This window comes from Rattus norvegicus, unplaced genomic scaffold (assembly GCF_021556685.1).
Source record: "Rattus norvegicus strain SHRSP/BbbUtx unplaced genomic scaffold, alternate assembly SHRSP_T2T haplotype1-0000016, whole genome shotgun sequence".
Lineage (NCBI taxonomy): Eukaryota > Metazoa > Chordata > Mammalia > Rodentia > Muridae > Rattus > Rattus norvegicus.
The window spans coordinates 67,327-78,547 of NW_028238780.1; positions in this window are offsets into that span (position 1 = coordinate 67,327).

Below are 11,221 nucleotides of genomic sequence, written 5' to 3' on the forward strand. Positions count from 1 at the left end.
ATGAGAACAATAATAATAAGAAAAAGAAAAAACAAAACTCTAGGAACATTTTAAAGAAATAATGTATTGGCCTTAAAATAGGAAATTCAACACATTTTCTTTGTACATTTACTATTCAACTTTTACTTCATTCTATATGGAATAAAAATCACATCAGATGGATTGTATAAAGAAAGAGAGGACTGCAAACTGTAAAATTAATATAGGCATTGCAGGGAAAGAAACAGAAACTATCCCAAGGTTCGATAAGTAAACATTTAGAGGATTTACTGCATAATATTAACATATTTAATCCAACACATCTTACGATGAAAAAGAAAAGAAAGCTGGAAAATATAATGCCTGAATGTAGTCATAGCACCTAAAATGTGGCAAGATGTCTCAAATTCAAAGATACCATGAAATACATGAGAACATTATAAATAGTTTGATTTTATTATGGAATAAGTATTGTAGTGTTAGCTTAGTAGTTAAGAGCACTTACTGCTCAAAGAGCAAACATGTTCAGTTTCCAACACCCAGGAAGCCACTTGCAACCAGCTGTAAATGCAGCTCCAGGGGATCTGACAGCTCCTGGTCTCCCCAGGTGCCTGTGTTCATATGCACAAATCTATACATAGACATTCACACATAACAGATAATTAAAATAAAAACATTAATGAATGTATTTTCTGCCAAAATTATAAATAGTAAGCCTTCTACATATGCAAACACAATTGATGCAATGTAATAAGAAAGGAGACAATTCGCAAATAGTACTTAGCGTAAACTAAGGATTAATGCTAACACAGTTCAGTAAGCATAAAATTCTAAACTTCACGAGTGAATTGCAATGTGGATGTTAAAAAGAAACTAGCATTTTAATTTTTGAGTAAACTATTTTAAAATTATATTATTTATTTACATTATTTCCATTGTACACTCTCCTGGTCCCTTCCCACAGTTCCTCATCCCATTCCACCTCTTCCTTCCCTGACTCCAAGAGGATATTCCCCAGATCCTACCAGGCACCATAATCCCTGTCGACTCAAGTCACTCAAGGGTTAGGCCAGACCAGCCAGTCCTCTGCTATACATGTGTCAGGAACTCAAATCACTTTGTGTATCCTTCCTGGTTGGTCCACAGTGTCTGGGAAATCTCAGCGGTCCAGATTAGTTGAGACTGCTGGTCTTCCTACAGAGGTTGCCCTCTCCTTCAACTTCCTCAATCCTTCACCTAATTAAAGAACTGACAGAGACTGATAACTTTTTAAAATATATGTCCTATTTAATTTTTAATGGTATAGTATGGGTTTTAATATAAAATAGATGGAAATTTGGCAGTATTTATACAAGTATTGCATTAATTAACAGCCTTGACATCATTCCAACAACGTGTTTTGTAATTTGTACAAAATATAATGTAAATAATCACCATTGAGAACAGTGCCTGAGTCAGTGTCCATGCTGATTTTCTGTAGTAAACTTTAGTTAATGAAAATGAAAATTATCTGAATGCCACCATTAGGTTATTATTTAAGCAAATGAGTATACTACCATTTATTAAATGCATGATGTTCCATGAAGAAATTCCCCATGAACATGTATTCAATATATATTTTTAAATGAAAAACAAATGACAGAATTATGTAATCAAACTTCATAAACATAAGATTTACACATATTCTATAATTTTGTTAATGTAGAGTAAACCTACCTCAACAGCAGGGGAGGAAGTAGACAGAACACTGGGAGTTCTAGGTCAATTTGAACTACACACTGAGACATAATTTTAAAAACAAATATATCAGATTTGAAAGAATGTCTGTCAAAGTGTTCTTAGTGGTTACATTTGGAAGTTTTAAGAAAGCAAGTTATTCTTTGACAACACCATACATGCACAACACATGTATGGAAGCCCTCTAACCTCCCAATCTCCTATGTGCCCCAACCAACATACCTTTTTACAACAAATCCCCATAGCACGTGCATGTCTTTTATCTTTTTTTGCTTCATGACTCCCTGGATATAACCTGAGCCTCTTCTGTGAGCATGGGCATGAAGCTATACACGTAAGAACCGGTAAGACACCCCTGGCTACATCATTTTCTATTATCCAGCACTGCGCTTAGTTCTTTAAATAGGCAGGATCAATATTATATAGAGTCTATTCCGATAGATGTAACTATTATTTGTTACTCAGTGCCACAACTGTATCATGCTCAGAGGACAGATCCTCACTGATCTCCTTACCTATTAATTAGCCCTTGAAAGAAGCCAAGCCCTGCATATCACCTTATCTCTAAACTGGAAGTTATCTCCAATGGGTAATCATTTGAATATGAAAACTTAGTTTTCTCCAAGGGAATCTAACTGGGTACATGAACTAATTTTAAACGTAGACTTCATATAAAGCACTAACGGAACTGAACATCATCTTTGGAGGATCCTTGTCTCATAATGGGTTAGGACTTTTTCTTCAAAATGTCTTTTTCCTTTTGTTACTTGTTTATTTATCTATTAATTGTTACTCTGTATGTTTTGTGTGTATATTTTTTCCTGGTTTTATGTTTCCATGGAATTCCTGAGTGTGTGAATGGAAGTCTGGGTCTCTGTGTCTGTATCTGATATTTTACCTTGTATTGGCTCTTTTCTATCTGCTTGTTTTGTTCTACTCCAGTTCATTAACTTTTATTTTATTTTTATCCCTTAAATAACTGTTTGTTTTCTAGTGAGTGTCAGAACAATGTAGATACAGATGACAGGAGAGGAATAGAAGAAAGGGGGTAATAGAGGGAAGGGAAATCATAATTCAAATATATTGCAACAGAAAGTCTAATTTTAAGAAAAGAATTTTAAAAACATACTTTTTAGTGCCTGTCTGCCCCCGTTTCTCAAAGTCTTAACTAGTTTCATATCAAAAGTTAATGAAAATATTTTAAACCCTTTCCAAATCACAGAAATTGATTTTATTAGAGCCGATCTGGAACTGCAACTATGGGAGTGAAGCTTCTATAGAGTTGCCATAATGCAGTAGGTGAGTCTTTAAATATTTTCAGAGACATTAATCCACTGAGGTTCAGTGGGAGTTTCACATGATGGATGTTACAAATTATGAATTGGAAGATATATATTTTTGATACTTCAGTTTTCATGAAACATTTCAAGATTAAATTAAAAGTTGTATGGGATACAATCATGGAATATGTATGTTCCTTTGAAATTTTCAAAATTAACCCAGATAATACTAAAATATCATTAATAAATCAGAACATATTGTATCCTAAGCCCATATCAACATGACAATTAAGAAATAGAAGTAGATGCGTATTAGTGGATAAAAGCTGTTTCTGGAGAGGCACTATAGTATTTCTGGGACAATTTCACTTTGTTGGTAGATGGGTTAAATCAAAGTCTGATAATGAAAGTCTTGCTGTAAAAGTCCATTCTCTCACTAAGGGACTCTCAAACCCTTTTGTATAGAGTGCTAGCAGTTCAATCAATCATCTGAAGCAAATTTGGCAATGTCTTTATAACATTATAATTAATTTATAACATTATAATTACTTATAACATTATTATTACTAGTGTTCATCAACATCTATTCTTCAAGCAGAATACTTCTCATTTCATTCTTCAGTGTAACAAAATTCTAAATTCAATTTCATTTAAATTAGATGATGTTGGTGATGATGGCGTAGATAATGGTGTTCGGGGGACTGGGGGTGCTAGTGGTGGTGGTGGTGGAGGTGATTATGAAGATGACGTTGAAGAGGTCAAGAAAGAACTTTTTGGACAGAAAACAAAGCCCTAACTATTTTCGATGTTTTTCGTATCTTTAGTGTGTATAAGATCGACAGTGAAAAATAATCTATTGTAAGTGCTATCTTGGAAAGGAAGAGGTTTAATCTCATCAATAGTCCACAAACCAGAAGAGAAAGCAAATTTTGGCATGAGAAATTTATATGTATTCTCACATGAAACCCTTACCATAATTATAGCAATGAATCAATATAATTGTGTGAATTAGCAAATTGCCTTTCATAGTTTAAGTAATTAATATAAAGTGATCATGTACAGAGTGAAATCCATGGCTCTCGGACCAAAGCCCATGGATTTAATATCTTGTTGTCCTAGGATTTTAAAAATGAATGACATAATTGATGGCAATGTACTACCCTGAAATTCTTACCATATAAGTGACAAAGACACCATATTATATGCTGTGTATCAGGTTAGACTTTTTTCATTCATATGTATTCAGAGTTTCAAAGAGTAAAATGGTTGAGGTTAAGAACAGGGCATTTTTCGGTTTGCATTTAAATCTCTAGTGTGCAGTTTGGTTTTGGTGGATCATTACACAGTGTTTCATTTCATCTTATTTGAACAGGTAATATAAGGTAACTGTACAGATTAATGAGCCTCAGTTCTATATTTCCATAATGCAGACACCATGCACTGAATTAATGTAACTACTTTTTTTTTCACTGACTTTCCTGCAACTTACCAAAAGTTAAGATACTGTATTCTACTTTTAGGGGGAAAATTGAGTTCCATAGGATATCAAAATCCTTAATAGATTTTCAGAATTTTTCTCATTTTAGAAATTTTATTTATTCTTCATACATGTATGTACAATGTACCATGATCACACCTATCATTAGTATGGTTCTACTCCCCCCAGATACATTTCCTTTCCAGTTTCATCTTCTTTGTATTTTCCATTTTTCTTTTCTTTGAAATCCATTTGTTCAGTGAGTACTCACTACTGGGATGTTCTCTAATCTTGTTGTCTTAATCATGTGCAGAACATGTGCATAAGAGTGTAGCTGAGGGGGTCGGGGATTTAGCTCAGTGGTAGAGCACTTGCCCAGCCAGCGCATGGCCCTGGGTTTGGTCCCCAGCTCCGAAAAAAAAAAAAGAAAAAAAGAAAGAGTGTAGCTGAAGTGAGACCATCGGTCCAATAATTGTGTCATGTCCAGAAGTCACAATTGCATCCTCCCTCCCATCACGTTCTGCCTTCTCCTTTTAGGCAATGTTTCCCCAGCCTTATGCTCAGCATTCTTCTTCTCACGCTTTTAGCACGTATATACGTTACACATATCTGCTCTAATTGCAGCACAGTACACGTATACTTTTCTCTGACCACGGCTCATGAAAGCTGTAATCTATGGACAAAAACAATAAGAATTGTAGGGCAGTTTTACAACATGGCCATTTAGCAAAACAGGAGTAGTAGAATCCTCTCTACAGCCATCTGAGACATGGGAAAACTTTGACCGTGTTTATAACATGACATCTGACTTTCCTTCTATAGAAGAGGCTTCAAAGTCACACAAACAGTAGTTGCCTACTTTCATAAGATTAAGGCATTTGTCCTCACAGTTCTGTTTCTTTCAATTGGGACAATGATATCTAGCTTCATCAATATCCGTGCCAATGATGTAATTGTGCTCATTTTATGGTTACATAAAGGTCTATTGCCTATATATGTTATTTATCCAATTTTGTAACATGGATATTGTGATCTGTGAGAAGATAAACTCATTTAATGTAGGTATCACAGAAATATACAGGTAGATTCCTACAGGTACATATTTCATTAGTGGTACTACTGAATCACAAATGATTTCAGTTTTTAGTTTCTATATCTTTTTCTATAATAGTTATATTAAAATTTAGTCTGAGCAACTGTATACCAGGGTACATTTTCAAGCAACACAGTATAATCATTGTCATTTGTATTTATACTTAACCAATGATTTGTGGGTTTAGTATTTTTCATGTACATTTTGATAATTATTGTGCAATTATTTTAAGCATTTGTTCTAGTGTGTAATATATTTCTGAAGAATAAGGTATATTGGGCCTTATGCTATGGATATGATCCCTATGTCAGATAAAGAGTTGGAAAACACCTTCTTTTATGATAAGGTAAATTGCATCATCATTGCACTGATTCTTCTGCTGAGTTTTAAGTGCTGTTCATGCATATATATATATAAACTAGAAATATCTATGGGAAGGTGAAGGAGAGGAAAATGTAAGACCAAAAATATGTTAAATGCTATATATATATATATATATATATATATATATATATATATATGGAATCTTCAGTTCATGTATTTGTTCATGATAAAAAGCATGTTATTTAATGGGAAATAAGTTTTATGTTAACGACTCTAGCTCAATCCTCAATACTCAGTTATATTTCTTTTGCCCAATGTCCTCGTTTGGCATAGCTATGTGTGCCTTCTGAAGAAAATTGCATTCCCAGACCTCTATTTATGACCTCTGGTGGTAAGGAGAGAGAAGCTAAACAGCTATCCAAGAGGAAGTCCACAAATTGAGATTGGATTCAGAGCACAGTATTTATCTACTTTGAGACTATAATCTAGGATGTTACTGTTAAAGAAATAGCAAATTGTGTAATAATTTTTTTTTAATTTCCATACCAAACGCTGTCACTCCCTTGTCACTTCCTCACAGAGTTCTGTCCCAATCCTCTTCTCTCCAAAGATGATGACACGGCTACTTATGGCCTCAACTCTGAAACATCAAGTCTCTACAGAATTAGGCACATCCTCTCCAACTGCAGCCCGACAACGGAACTCTGTCTGGGAACAGATTCCTCAGTCAGGCTACAACTTTCAGGACTTCCCCCACTCAAGTTTTTTGCGGAAGCCGCATGAAGATTGATCTACCTGTCTGCCACATATGCACCAGGGGCCTAGGTCCACCCTGTGCATGATCTTCGGTTGGGGGCTCAAGCTCTAAGAGTTCCCCGTGGTCTAGGTTAGTTGACACTGTTGGTCTTCGTGTGCAGTTCCTATTGCCTTTTGGGCCATCAAACTGTCCACAACCTCCATCCACTGTTTGGCTGTAGGTGTCCATATCTGTCTGAGTCAGCTCCTGGGTGGAGTCTCTCAGTACAACATGCTCCTATCTGTAAGTGTAACACAACAACATTAATAATGCCATGAATTGGTGCTTGGCCATGGGATGGATCTCAATTTGCACTGGCAATTCACACAGTCGCTGATTTTCTTTTAGATTTGACAAATTTTGCATAGATTGCTTTGTGGGTGTACTTGTATCTTTAACCCTCCACTGGTGAACCTTCCTGGCTACAGGAGTTGACCTCTTCATGTTCCATATCACCAATGTGAGTCACAGCTTAGGAACCCCCATAGATTCGTGGATACCTCCCTTATCCCAGGACTCTTTCTCACCATGGAGATTTCCCCTATGTCCTCATCCCCATAAGTTCAAGATTTCCTTTCCTTCTCATGACTATCTGGCCATATCTCCTGTCCCTTCCCACACATAATCCATTCTTTTCTCCCTTCCTTCTCCCATCCAGTTCCTTCCCTCAATCTCCCTCCAAGACTATTTTATTCCCCATTCTAAATGAGATTCAAGCATCTGCACTTGAGCCTTTCTTCTTGTTTATCTTGTTTGGATCTATGAGCTTTATGGAGGGTATTCTGTAGTTTATGGATATTATGAACTTATAATTGAGCAATTTCAACAAGCCTGCTAAATCATATTTTTATAGTAGTATATCAACATTGAAATTATAGTTCAGTAAGAGTGAATGTCAGGAGGGGCAAAAATTAAGCAAAAAGCAACTTAAACATCGATCAAATCACATATTTTACCAGTTGATATTCTTATAATAATAATACTCTACCACCATAAGTAATTGTTACCTCTCAGGCGATTTTTTAAATGATACCAAAATTGGCAGGTAAGTAATTTTTTTACCAAATAATTATGGTTTTTCTGACTAAGATCAAATAAGATAAATATGTTGTTTTGATATCACATACTGGCATTTTTTCACAAACATGATGTATATTGCATTAAACGTTAAGGTATTATCCTACCTCCGAAAAAAAAAGAAAAAAATTACGGTATCAGTTTTAAATTTTAATATTTATTTTAACCTAACCTATAAAGTAACAGGTTGCCTTATGTCATGTTTGTAGACATTCAACTTCATCCTTCCTTCCTCAGTACTTTTTCCCCACCCCCACTATGTCCCTAACACTTGCACTATTCTGTCTGTGTTATTCTTACTTCTACATTCATATTCCACATGTTCAATAACATCCAACCCATACTGTTTAACACCCTACTCTCTAATTTCTTGAGATCCATTCCAGTTTAATGAACTCAAACCACTAACAGCTTCACATAAATACAAGTATATGAAAATGAGATTCTATTATCTACATTGGAAAGAACACATGGTATTTGCCTTTCTGAGTCTTTGTTACCTTACTCGGTATATTTTCTAGTTGTATCTATTTTCCTGATAATATCATAGTTTAGTTTTCCTAGGGGTGAATGAAATACCATTGTGTATATTGTGTCAATCTTGGCTATCTACCTATCAATGAATATTCCTTACTATTCTCAATAAAAAAACAATAGATTTCTTTATGAAAAACGATGAGAAATCTCATATACATAAGTCAAGATTTATTACTGACAAACTAAGAAAAATATTTTGAAAGATAAATATAATAACATCTTTGTGTTTATATTAACTAGAGATGTGTATGTTGATAACGTTTATAGTATCCATAGTATTTTATACTAATTAAAAATGGAGAATATTTAATAATTTAGAGAAGGTTTGTAAAATTGTCCATAATTAAGTGATATTTCCACTGATAATTTAATCTTTTTATAAAATATTTTCATATATATGTATACATATTTAATTTACCTTCAAAATAAAGCACATTAAGAAGTTACTGGAATAAAATTCAATAAGAAATCCAAAGACCTGTTATATGAATAAACAGCAGACTGGGAATTATTGAAAACCTCTCCAGTTAAATTAACAGACTTAGAAAGGAGTTAGCATTTTAATAGAAATACACATGTCGAACAAGATACAATAAAATCCTGAAACTCTAGCAAGATGGTTACAATGCATTCCTATCTGCTAAGGTTTCATCACACACATGGTACATGAAGAGAATGTATATATGAGAAATATTTATTCATAATTAACATTTTAACTTTCTTCATAAACCCAAGCAGACATGTATCTATTTTGTTGCTTAAAAAGTATGTACAAACTACGGCTTTTGATAATAACACTAATATTTCAAAACTATCATGTAAACATGCTAAGATTTTAATACAAACGCCAGAGGTTTCAGAGCAAACATAGAATCTTAAGATGAAAAAGAAAAATGTTCTACGTACATAGATAGGCATAATTAAATCCCCAGCTGACCAATACCAGAGGGGTCAAATTTATTGTCCTATATATTCCATAGAATTATCTGTCCCAGTTCATTGTCCCTTAGCTCACTTTTTCCTTATCTTTCTCTGTTTCTTATCTTCTCAGAGCAGGTTGTATTTCTCACAAAATTTGTTCAAATCATCTGATCTTCACTCCAACAAAAAGAAGCTGTATACTTTAGAGTAAAACCAATTAAAGGTTCTCATTCTTTATTGTGCACCGTTTTAGATTAGATTTTGTATGCTTAATAGTCATCTACACCTCAGTGATGACCTTTCAAGATTGGTCTGAAATCCACCCTAATTAACAATGTAAAAGCCCTTTAGCTAATCACAGAAAAGCCTTCAAAATATACTTATCTGGGTTTATTTAATAAAAAATTCAGCTTGTAGTTTAAGCATAATAGTGATGGAAACAACTTTTCATGCATTTTCAGTGCCTTCACATTATTTTATAGCTAAAATATTGCATTAGACTCAAGATAAAATTGTTAACATCTTACTAAAATAAAATGAAATTTTTTTCTTTGTATAATACAGAACTTATAATTGAACTTTTTTCGAGACAGTGTTTCTTTTGTATCCCTGGCTTTACCAGAACCCTCTCTTTCCCTTTCTCTGTAGACCAAGCTGGCCTTGAATTTGAGTTCTTCTGCCTGCTTCTACCTCCCCAGTGCTAAGATAAAGGCCTGTGCCACCACACCCAATGCTTTCTACATCTTTAACAAGCTCTTGTCTGATTATATTCCTAATCTTATGAAGTCAGTTCCCTAGAAGTACCTATAAGAAATCCAATAACAACATCATATTTTGCACACCTAAATCCATCATCCCGAGTTACTGATTGATCTAGTCACCTAGCAAGCTCTCTGAGGGAACTGAAAACAACAAATAATTGCTTTCATTACAGGAATAAAGAAAAGGCCTTCTCACTGCACAATCTCATGATATCATGGAACAATTCTTCCAACATTACAAAGTGAAATCTCATAAAAATCCCTGTTCCTGAAGCCACAGTTTCTTACGTTGTGTATGGTTGTGCACACTATGACCGCCATTTCATTATAACCAGGTTGAACCGAAAGGTTTTCTCTGCCCCAAGGATCCATTTCTATTATATTGTCATAATCAGCCATGTTCAGTTAAATTTAACCACCTAGCACACCAAAGTGAGGATTTATAAAATACCCAACAAAAACCTGGTAAGAAATGCTACAAAATAAATTCATGCCTAACAAAGAAACAGAATGTCTTTTACTTGTTGTAACACAGCGTCTATACATTTTCATTGTATTGATTGGTTCTGGGTATATTTGCAAGCCAATAAAATTGTATTTAATCAGGAACCAACTTGTGAGATTTAGTTCTGTCTATTCCATAGCCTATGAACACTAAACTTAGATATCAATAGATATTAATAGAGAGCAATTGTCCATGTTGTGTCATTTCACTGTTTCTCAGATTTTTTGGTATAATTGAAACAGTATAGCTAAAGCTTGTTATTTAATATTTTTCCCACTCCATTTCAATTTCTACTGTAATTCTGAATGATAAGTCTAACTGGAATCTGATTACATATATTGGCCCCATACTTATTTTACTTAAAATCATGAAGCAAAGTTTTATATGCTAGAAAGTATACTTTTGGGAGGACATTTTTTTTATTAACTTGAGTATTTCTTATATACACTTTGAGTGTTATTCCCTTTTCCAGTTTCCAGGGAAAAATCCCCCTCTCCCCTCTTGTTGTTTATGGGTTTTCCCCTCCCCATCCTCCCCCCCTTATCGCACTCCCCCCAACAATCTAGTTCACTGGGGGTTCAGTCTTACAGGACCCGGGGCTTCCCCTTCCTCTGGTGCTCTTACTAGGATATTCATTGCTACCTATGAGGTCAGAGTCCAGGGTCAGTCCATGTATAGTCTTTAGGTAGTGGTTTAGTCCCTGGAAGCTCTGGTTGCTTGGCATTGTTGTACAT